The sequence below is a fragment of the Balaenoptera acutorostrata genome, chromosome 3 (assembly GCF_949987535.1).
Source record: "Balaenoptera acutorostrata chromosome 3, mBalAcu1.1, whole genome shotgun sequence".
In the NCBI taxonomy this organism is placed as follows: Eukaryota; Metazoa; Chordata; class Mammalia; order Artiodactyla; family Balaenopteridae; genus Balaenoptera; species Balaenoptera acutorostrata.
The window spans coordinates 148,493,929-148,503,984 of record NC_080066.1 but is presented as its reverse complement, the minus strand read 5'-3'; positions in this window follow the sequence as shown (position 1 = coordinate 148,503,984).

Genomic DNA, 10,056 nt, shown 5'->3' with positions numbered 1-10,056 from the left:
GAGCGCCAATCAGTGCGGGCGCCGGCGGGAGGGCCGGGCTCCGTGCGCCCGGAAGGTCCCGGCGGGTCGCCCGGCCCCGAGACGAGGCCCCAGCACTTCCCCACCCCCACCCCGCGTGCCCTTTTCTCCCCCGGGTTCCCGCTCGGTTGCAGCGCCCACATCAAAACCGGGAACACGTCTGCTTTGTAACGGGCTTGGAGTCACTCCTGCAGATCCCTGCTCGCTCTGGGTTGGGGAGAGCAGATGATCGGGCTTGGAATCCCGCCTCAGTCCTTACATGACTCCGTGAAGCTGCGGTGAGCCTCAGTTTTCTCTCCTGTAGAGCGGAGACGCCTGTCCCTTCTCGGGCAGGGCGGGGGCCAGGTAAGACTTCAGCCAGTGCCCGAGCGCCCGCCCCGAGAGGAGGCTCCATCGGGGCTGTCAGCCCCTCCCCGCCTGCTCTGCTGGGTCTCGCTTGGTACCACCGCTGCCGCGCCCGGATCGGATTTCTTTTCCCAGAACTTGGCTGCCTGCGTCGGCATTTGGCACTCAGTGCCAATCCCGAACGGTCAGTGCAGCTAGTGTCCGTGATTTATCTGCACGCCTGGCCCGTGCTCCCTGGGGCCTGGCGCTCCATCCACTTCCGCTCCTCTCGGCGCCTCTAGGTGACCGTCTCACTTTCCGGCGGGTGCAGACGTCTGTCCTGCCCCTGGGGACCAGCCGCGGAGAGGCTCTGTTAGCATCGCTGCGTGCAGGCACCGCTCCAAAGGCAGGGAAGTGAGTCTGCTCGGAGAGGCAGCCGGCTGGACCACGCTGCAGTCATCCTACTCTTCGCCGCGGAGTTGCAGGCTATCTCTGAACAGTCAGGATTCTTCCGCGCACTTGGGAAAACCACTTACCCCCTCAGGGGCTCTGATACCTCAGCTGTAAGGTAAAGAAGTCAGATTGGAGCAGAAGTTTGCAAATAGGTAGCCTGAGTGCCAAATCACTTTATAGGCAGACGTTATTAATTTGCCCAAGTAAAAGTAAAAAATTGAGGTGTAATTAAAATATGACAAAACGCACAGATCTCAGGTATTTATTTGATGAAGTTAATTTGGTGAATGTATACACCAAGTCACCACCACCCAAAGCAAGATGCAGAACATTTCCATCGCCCCAGAAAGTTCCCTCATGCTCCTGCTAGTCAACTTCCCATCCTCACTCCGACCCAGACAAACCACCTTCAGACTCTTATCAACATTGGCACGCCTTTTTAAAAGTTAAAAATTTTAATGTCTAAAATGGCATTCTCTACAGAGCAACCATCCCCTGTAGTCCTTTGCTAAGCCTGCTTCACTCATTATTACCTGCCTGGCTTCTTCTTTCAGGCATTTGAATTTGTGATCCTCACTAGATGCTCCTCCAAGGCCTTCCCAGGCCTAACACGTTATGAGTCTAGTTAAGAAGGGGCTTAATAAAGGGCTTGCACACCCTGGCACCCTTCCCATAACCAAGTCTTGGGTTCCCAAGCCCAGGCAACATCCTCTTGTTTCTCACTGTCCAAAGGTGCCCATCTGAATTCCCTTGTGCCCCTCATGGCTCATGTTTCCCTGCAGAACATCTCAGGCACAGCTTTAACACAGGGGCCAGGGCCTGGGTCCACCAGGTGGGAAGAGACAGGACTAGGAAGATGATGAGAGCCCGTGGAGAGCCTACAAAGTGGACATTTCACACTTTGGGGGGTTATTTTTGACACATGTTTTCATGCTTGGAAAACATCCCACTTTAGGAGTTTTGTTTTTTTCCAGATGGAAGCTAGAAAACTTGGGTCACAAGCTTGTGGTGTGGAGTTCACGGGTTGGGGCACCAGGACTGGACTAAGTTGCAGGTGACAGACTTGAGGAAAGAGAATGCACAGCCACCAGTTTCTCAAGGGTAAGTACCGGAGGCATCTGACTTGCTTTGGGGGTCAGCTGTGGCGGTAAGGTTGTGTGCCCAACGCAGCGAGCAGCATTTGGCCTCACGGACAGTCACAGGCAGCTGGGCTCCTGGCAGCACACACATGGCAGCACCAACAGCCTCCCCGTCAGGCTGCTTCTGCCGCATGGTTCTGGATAGCATTCCCGGAAGCGTCACCCCAGGTCAGCCCTGGTTCTTTAGCCCTGCCAATGTCCTTTTAATAAATTAATTCCTCTTCTGCTTAATCAGGTCAGTACCAGTTTTAGCTGCTTGTGATGAAGGACTGGGGATGAGCCATAGGTGGTAGAAAGGCAGGATGCCTGTAATCATTTTTAAGGAAGTCCTTCCCAAGGAGAAGGGCTGGGTGAGCCCAGATGGTTCCTGAGAAAGAACCATCTTCATTCTGTTTCTTCCGTGGAAGAAATAGAGCACACGTTCCTTCAGCAGCAAAGAGAAAGCAATCTTTGCCCATTCCCTCTGCAGACAGGACATCTGAACAGACCTTAGCTACTGGTAGTTAAGGAGAGGTGGAAAGACTGCCCTGAGACAAACAGCATGAGTTTGATGGTCCACTAGGTACTTAAGTGGCTTCTGCTTCACTCAACTAACCAGTCCAGATCATGCTAAGTCAGCCTTGGGAGGCACCGTTTCTGCTTCCATTCTCCGCTCCAGCTGGTGGGAGTGCTGAATGCCTGGCAGATAGTTCTGCAGAAGACAAAACAAGCTGGGTGCCAATCCACTGCCCCAGCCCAAGTGTGGACCAGGGCTGCCCAGTCTTATCGGGAAGTAAGTCGGGGTGGAAACTCAGGGACCTAGTGCTCTACAGGCTCAAATACAGAGATGGTGTTCTGAATATATGATTTACATCTTATCTATTTCATTTCATTTTTGAAACAGCCCCGATGAGGTGTGTGTTACTTTTAGTTTTCCAGATGAAAAAAATGAAGTTCAAAAAAATTGTCTACCTAAGGTCACCCAGCTAGTCATTTCCTGCAACATGATAGACCCTCAGATACATGTTGAATGAGGGAAAGGCAGGATGGAGATACTTGATTTGGTCTGAATCCTAAGCCCACACCTGTCACACCACAGCACACTGCCGAGTGAGGTGCAGTCTGGGAAAGTGCTGGACCTTTTTTTCAGTCTCTCCCCTTTTTTCTAGTAATTTCTCTCAATTGCCAACTCACCTAAGGCTCCAAGTTCCCGCAGAATTGAAGAGAAAACTCCTCTTACACTGTAAAATTCCAGCCTCTCATCTGTGTTCAGGGATAGACTCCTAATAATGAACACACATTTTCTGATAGTTTCTATTTTTTCGCCAGCTTTCCTGAGATATGATTGACAAATAAAAATTGTATATATTTAGTATACAATATGATTTTTTAAAGATGTACAATATGATGGTTTAATATACACATGCATTGGGAAATGCTTACCACAATCAAGTTAGTTAATACATCCATCAGCTCACAGAATTACTGTTTTTGTGTGTGTGTGGTGAGAACACTTAAGATCTACTCTGTTGGAAACAGACTCACAGACACAGAGAACAGACTTATGGTTGCCAAGGCGGGGGGGATGAGAGAGGGGTGGATTGAGAGTTTGGGATTAGCAGATGCAAACTATTATATGTAGGATGTGTAAACAACAAGGTCCTACTGTATAGCGCAGGGAACTATATTCAATATCTTGTGATAAACCATAATGGAGAAGAATATGAAAAAGAATGTACATATATGTATAACTGAATCACTTTGCTGTACAGCAGAAATTAACACAACATTGTAAATCAACTATACGTCAATAAAATAAATATATATATATTTTTTTTATAAAGCTGTTTTGGGTTTTTTTTTTTTTTTAATTTTATAGCTACTTTATTTATTTATTTATTTTTATTTTTGGCTGTGTTGGGTCTTCGGTTCGTGCGAGGGCTTTCTCTGGTTACGGCAAGTGGGGGCCACTCTTCATCGCGGTGCGCGGGCCTTTCACTATCGCGGCCCCTCCCGTTGCAGGGCACAGGCTCCAGACGCGCAGGCTCAGTAGCTGTGGCTCACGGGCCCAGCTGCTCCGTGGCATGTGGGATCTTCCCAGACCAGGGCTCGAACCCGTGTCCCCTGCATTAGCAGGCAGATTCTCAACCACTGCGCCACCAGGGAAGCCCCTAAAATAAATATTTTTAAAAAGATCTACTCTGTTGGCAAATTTCAAGTATACAATACAGTATTATTAAGTGTACAGTAGATCTCCAGGACTTATTCATCTTATAACTGAAAGTTTCTACCCTTTGACCAACATCTCCCCATTTCTCCCACCTTCCAGCCCTTGGCAACCACTGTTCTACTGTCTGGTTCTATGAATTTGACTTTTTTAGATTCCACAGATAAGTGAAATCATACAGTATTTGTCTTTCTGTGTCTGACTTATTTCACTTAGCATAATGTCCTCCAGGTTCATCCACGTTGCTGCAAATGGCAGAATTTCCTTCTTTTTTATGGTAAAATAATATTCCAGTGTGTGTGTGTGTGTGTATGTGTGTATGAAATGTTCTTTTTCCATTCAGCCATCAACAGACACTTTCAGTTGTTTCCATATCTTGGCTATTGTAAATAATGCTGCAATGAACATGGGAATGCAGATAGCTCTTTAATACACTGATTTCATTTCCTTTGGATATATATTCCAGAAGTGGAATTGCTGGATCATATGGTAGTTCTATTTTTAATTTTTTGAGGAACCTTCCATAGTGACTGTACCAATTTACATTCCCACCAACAGTGTACAAGGGTTCCCTTTTCTCTACATCCTCACAAATACTCATCTCTTGTCTTAATGAGAATAGCCATCCTAACAGGTGTGAAGTGCTATCTCATTGTGGTTTTTTTGTTTGTTTGTTTGTTTGTTTATTTATTTATTTATTTATTTATTATTTATGGCTGTGTTGGGTCTTCGTTTCTGTGCAAGGGCTTTCTCTAGTTGTGGCAAGCGGGGGCCACTCTTCATCGCGGTGCGCGGGCCTCTCACTATCGTGGCCTCTCTTGTTGCGGAGCACAGGATCCAGACGCGCAGGCTCAGTAATCGTGGCCCACGGGCCCAGTCGCTCCGCGGCACATGGGATCTTCCCAGACCAGGGCTCGAACCCGTGTCCCCTGCATTGGCAGGCAGATTCTCAACCACCGCGCCACCAGGGAAGCCCTCTCATTGTGGTTTTGATTTGCATTTCCCTGATGATTAGTGATGCTGAACACCTTTTCATGTACCTGTTGGCCATCTGTATTTCTTCTTTAGAAATATGTCTATTCAGGTCCCTTGCCCATTTTTTAGTCAGGTTGCTTTTTTGCTATTGAGTTGTATGAGTTCCTTACATATTTTGGATGTTAACCCTTTATCAGATAAATGGTTTGTAAATCATTTCTCCCATTCCATAGTTTTTTTTTATTTTTCCATTTTGTTGATTGTTTCCTTTACTGTGAAAAAGAAGATACATTTTCATGATGTTGCTTTTATCCATAATCTTCAGGCTCATGTGATGGTCACCACTGTTCCATGAAACAGGTATTAGCATGGCTGTTGTATTGACCAGCCCCTGGTAGTTAAATGTGTGAGTACCGACAGGAATCCAGCTCTCTGATCTTACACTTCAGCCAGAGCGAGCCAGACACAGAGTCTTACTTAACCCACTCCAGCCAGGGATGGGCAGGAAGACATCCTCAGACAGGAAACAGTGACAAGGGTCTCCCTGGAGTCACATACTGATTGGGCCTCAAAAGCTCCCAGCAACCTGGACAAAAGTAGCTCTTCCCATAGTGCCATCTCCTCAGCCCCCAGCTCTCTCTGTCCCTGACCCCACCCTCAGGCAAGCAGGCCAGGCTGATGCCAAGTGAAGGACCCAGGAACACTTCTACTCCAGGTCCCCTGAGCTGTCCCGGTGCCCGTGTCAGTCTGATGGTTGGGCCCAGCACAAGTATGCCTATAGGGCCAAGAAGCAGAAGAAACAGAAAAGATCTGGGCTCCAGGCCAGGCCTTGCTATAGTATCAGATCTCTTCCATAGAAGCTCTTTTCCTCCTCCAACCCTAATTCCATCATTCAGGCTCCTGCCCTGGATTCCACAGGGTATGGAACCAATTCAGCTGAAACTACACTCTCCTCTTGGTTCCTGTGGACCTTTGCCCATCCTTCCATCCTAGCACGTGTCTGTCTGCCTTGTTTGGAGTTTTCTCTCTGTGTATGTCCCTTCCAGACTGTGAGCTCCTTGAAGAGAGGGTCCAGGGCGTGTAGTGGGCGCTCAGTAAATGCTTACTGAACTGATTTGTCTTCACTTGGCCCCTGTTCAGATGCCGCAGTTTCTTGTTTCAATTTGCCAACTGAGTGGAGACTGACTTCTCAGGCCCTCAGCTGACCCTCATCTACAAAACAGAATCTGCGGAGTGGCTGAGAATGGCCATGAAACAATCTTTAGATGGCAGGCTTGTCGCCCGCTTTTAGCGTTAAAGTGGGTTTCATTCCAGGTCCTGCCATTAGCTGCGTGAACTGAGGACAATCAGTGGACTTCTCTGGGCTTCCCAGCTTGCTTCATGTAGTCAGTCCTCTTCCACTTGTACCACTGAAAAGCCTTTTCAAATGACTCCCCACCTGCAGCAGGATCCCCGAAGGAATCTCAGCTTGTCACCCTCACTCACATGATCTTCTCAAGACTCAAAGGTGACCATGTGAGCCTCTTGTTTAAAACCCTTGAATGGGTCTCCATTCCTTCAACTTCAGCTGCCAGCTCCTGACCTTTGACTAATACCCTCCACAATCTGGTCCCAACTTATTGTCAGGGTCACCCCCTGTCACCTTATCCCACATTCTCCGCTCCAGCCACACCAGTTCTAATATTCTGAGGAGCTACCATGCTCTTTCACATCTTCTTTTCACTTGTTCTCTCAGTCTAGAATGTTTTTCTTAACTTCCCCAAATCCTACTTCAAGATTCAGCTCAAATGACTCTTCTTTTGTGAAGCCCTCTCTGATGCCATCCCTTCTGAGGACTGAAACACTTACCTCTTTTTATCGAATTGTATTCCACTTGGACTGCATTTCCGATGACCAGGGGTAGGTCTCAGACGCCTATACTAAGGGGCAGGGCTTGGCTGCCTGCAGGGGAACCCGAGAGGGAAGGGGGGGGGGGGTAAATGGCACCACGGGTAAGGTCAAAGCCAGCAGCCGAAGGACGAAGGGGATGGGGGAGCCAAAGGAGAGCATGTGTGGGCGCAGACCGACTGCCCTGTCCCCGGGCAAATCCCCATTCTAAACGTCTTGAGACCGAGAGGCCATTGCACTAAACTAGACAGTTCTGTTCTCGTCAGCAGGGTCAGCCTCTTGCTAGGCTTCTACCCTCTCTGCCAAACAACTGCTCACACTCAAGGTTGCCAATGTGATGTATTTCTGGGGGTGGCCAAGGATCTCCTGCCCTGCCAGCCTTTTCACTGCGCTGACGCGGGCTCTTGGTACCCAACGGCATTGCTGAGGACAGCACGCTGCTCAGAAACACCGAAGGTACAAAGGGCTCCCCCTCGTGGGTGATGTGTGGATTCAAATGTAAACATTAATTGGCTTCTAAGAACAAGTATTGAATATAATATTTTATTAGGGGGCGGGGGGCGGTGTTCAATCTGACCAAAAAGCCCATAGCCATTTGTTGTCACAATCTCACACACTCCCAGAACGTCTGAGGGAGAGCCAGGATGCTGGTTCCTCCTCTAGAACAGAGCCAGCAGTTCATGGGACCAGGTGCCAGAGGCTTGGGTACCAGTGGTAGCTCCATCTTGACTCAATGAAGACCTTGGGCAAGTTACTTTGAAACGTTTGTGACTTCATATATATCATATATGATTATTTGATACATGAAGGGCCCCTTCATATATCAAAAGGGGCCCTTCCAACTCTCAGCATCACGTTATCCTTGGACTCTTTCTTCTAGGTCCAGTAGCATGTTCTTTTCTGATTTCTCAAAGTACTGAGCAGGGGAAAGGCAGAGACAGAAGAGGAGAAGGTAACACAGTTCTACTCACATTCCCAGTCCCACCCCACCGTCAGCGCAGGGGAAGACCCATTTCACACGTGCTGGAGGGGTGGAGGAAACAAGAGGTGGAGGGTGGAGGCTCTGCTGAGACAGTGGTAACAAAGGAAGATGGTAGGCAGGACACTTCCTGATCCAGGGCAAGTCCCCTTAAGTAAACCAGAGAGTTGGGGAGGGAGAAGCGAAGAGAGAAGAAGATGGGGCACCCCTCCCAGGCCGGGTCAGGTCCTCTGAATACAACCAACACCGATGTTCAGAAGTGGAAGGAGGGAGTCCTTGGGCCCCAGGCAGGAAGTGGGGAAGACAAGCAGGGATGAGGGAGGGAAAGTCACCAAGCCCCACCTTGAGGTGCCAGCAGAGCCACCAGAGTGCAGACTTCTACCTCCACAAGGCATCGTGTTGTGACAGGAGCTGAGGCCAGCCGGACTGCACCCGGGAGTGGCAGTTGAGGCAGGAAGTACAAAGACCCTGGTTGGGCCCAATTACCTGTAGAATTTCAAATCTGGAAGCTTCGAAGTCATCTAGGGAGCCAGCATGTCTTGCACACCAGCTCTCACCTCCCCTGTCCTCCAGCCGTGGCCCCTCCTAGGCAGAGTCCAGCTTCTTGTGCCACCAGGTCTCTGCCCTCGTGGGTCCTCTCTTCCCCACCTTCACTAGCTCATTCTGCTCCGCCTTTGAGTTCAGCACAGGTGCTGTCTCCCTCTGATGTTCTCCCTGAAGCCCACCCTGGGCTCCTTGCCCCCAGGTGTTCTCTGAGGGCCCAGCATTGCCTTGGCAACTGTTTCCTTGTTTGAATGCCTCACTGAAGCACGAGGTCTTTAAGGACTGGAACTGACCCTTATTGCCTTCTGTACACTCAGCTCTGAGGAGTGCCTGGTCCATAGGCAGGGCTGTTAACCCTGCTGAAGGAAGAGGTGGGTTAGTGGAGAAGAGGTGGGGGGCTCAGTCTACTTCCTGTTCCACCCACTGGAGAATATGGTATCTATACCATCCTGCACCTGACAGCCCTTGAAGTATCTGGTGATGGTTATCAAATTCTGTCCCCAAGAGCATTCCAGACATAAGTAAACAATCCAGTCCCTTCTACACCGCCTCCAAGGCCCTGGCTTCCCATCCCCTCTCCACTGGGCTCCCTCCTCTGATGGCTCTAGAATTTGTCAGGATCCCTTTATGAATGAGGCAACCAGACTGGGACACATGCTTTCACTCACGTCCTTATCCAAAATTTACAGAAATGGGCAATGGCTATCATTGCAAAAGAAATCAGTAGCTAAGCCAGAAAGGAGATCCAGGTTTTCTGATCCCTAAATCAGTCACATAGTACCTTACTAACATTAGTTAGTACTGGATTAGTAACCCGAACCCAGTTAATTGCCCACTTATATGCTCAGTCTCCTGCCCTGACTCCCCGCCCCTTTGCTAACTCCCAAGCAGCCCTGGCTTCAGTGTGAGACAAAGGCGGAGCTACACATAAGGCCAGCAGCTGATTCTGCCACAAATCAGGGCAGAAGCTGGTGGGGGAAAAGGAGGGGAGAGAACAGATCAGAAAAAAAGTGCCCCCTCAGAGCAGACCAATTCATTTAACAACATATTTTTTGAGAACCTAGCTCCCTGGAGCTTATATTTCAGCAGGGAAGAGGGACAAAGCAAAGACATATATTATAAAGCAGATTAAAAGGTGATCAGTGCTACAGAAAAAGAAATAGCAGGGTAAAGAACACTGGGGCGGGGGCGAGCAGATTACAGTTTTAAATACAGTGGTCACAGGAGGCCTAATTGAAGGAGACTCTGGACCAAGACCTGGAGGAGGTGAGGGAGCTGGAGGAGGGGGCATTCTCAACATGGGGCAACCAGAGTGGGACACAAAGCAGGCTCATTTCCTACATCACAAAAACTACACTGCAGGATGCAGCTCTAGCTTGTAAGAATTAGAAATTAAACAGAATAAGGATTGTTGGCTATTTTGGCTAAAACTGTATATAGACATATGTATAAATATGTGTATATATATATATATATATATACACATATATCTATATACATTTTGATCTCAGGGCAGTAGGATGAAAGGGCTG